Source organism: Triticum dicoccoides, chromosome 6B (assembly GCF_002162155.2).
Source record: "Triticum dicoccoides isolate Atlit2015 ecotype Zavitan chromosome 6B, WEW_v2.0, whole genome shotgun sequence".
In the NCBI taxonomy this organism is placed as follows: Eukaryota; Viridiplantae; Streptophyta; class Magnoliopsida; order Poales; family Poaceae; genus Triticum; species Triticum dicoccoides.
Genome location: NC_041391.1, coordinates 641,195,093 through 641,196,621, shown reverse-complemented (window position 1 = coordinate 641,196,621; position 1,529 = coordinate 641,195,093).

Here is a 1,529-nt window from a genome sequence, read left to right as displayed (position 1 = left end):
ACTTTTCAAATTTGAAAACACTTTTTTTTGTTTTCTTTCTTGCTTTATTTATTTTATTTTGTTTCTACTTACAACAAAATACTTATTGTTGTTGTTTTTGTTTTGTTTTCTGCATTATTTATTTTCTTTTGTTTTTTGCTTTATTTTTTTAATTCTTTTTGCTTTTAGTTTTAGGAAAATTATAAACTTTCTGTTAGTGCCATTACTTTTCAAATTTGAAAACACTTTTTTGTTTTTTGTTTTCTTTTTTGCTTTATTTATTTTATTTTGTTTCTACTTACAACAAAATACTTATTGTTGCTATTTTTAATTATTACGAGGGCCGAACCATAAGACATTAAAGTATTTCAGATGAACTCTGAAAAAGGTGAAAGTTGGCATGGTATTATAAATTGACCCACACATAGCATGTGCATGTACAAAACGGACAATGGTATCATACTTGTCAGTTACAAAGTTGGCATGGTATCATCATAATAGTTGTGGGAGAAAGTCTTCACTTTTTCTTCGCATGTGTCATTTGCTTATTGCGCCGTAACCATCACTACTAGGGAAAAGCCTAGCAGCAGCGCGGGTTTTAGGCCTATTAGCAGCGCGGGTACCCACGCTACTAATAAGGCGCTACAGCTAACTTATAGCAGTAGCGTGGGTAAAAACCGCGCTACTACTAATCTGTAATCTCTGAATTTTTTTTTGAATTTTTTTGAATTTTTTTTTGATTTTTTCCCTAATTTTCAAATTTCTGAATTATTTTAACCTCAAATCTCTAATCACCCCTCATCGCTGCTCAATTTAATCTCTAATCACCCCCTCATCATTCCAAATCATCTAACTTCCCGGACGGTCACCCATCCTCTCACTACTCCAGCCTGAGCACGCTTAACTTCCGGGTTCTATTCTCCCTCGTCTCCAAGTCTGCACTTGTTGTTTTCCTGACAATAGTAAGATGTCAATCCTATTAACCTCAGGAATTTAGCTTGAGCATGAAGTCACACATTTCACTGTTTGAGTTTGAAACTATTGTTCTAAAAAATTAGTAACACCAATATTTCTTGAATAATTAGTTTGACCACAGTTTGACCAGATTTGACCACAGTTTGACCATAGTTTGACCAGATTTGACCAAAATTCCAAAAAACTAAAATAATTATTTATTAACACTAATATTCTTGAATAATTAGTTTGACCATAGTTTGACCAGATTTAACAAAAATAAAAAAAAACTAATTTTTTTGAATTTTTTTGCCTCCAGATCTTAAAAGCCCCGTAACTTTTTTTCTGTTAGGTTTTTGAGGATTTTAAAAATGTTTAATGGGGTTCCCCCGGTTAAATTCGGATGTAACTTTTCGAGTAGATGATTTTTCATATAAAAAACTTTTTCATCTGAGTTCGTATGCAAAAGTTATGGCCATTTTACAAATTTCCAGAGAGGTTTTGCAAATAAAGTCGAAATTCATATTTGTAAATTTTCCCAACAACTAGATCACATATCACATGGGAAACTTATTTTCTTTTATTTTTTTGACATT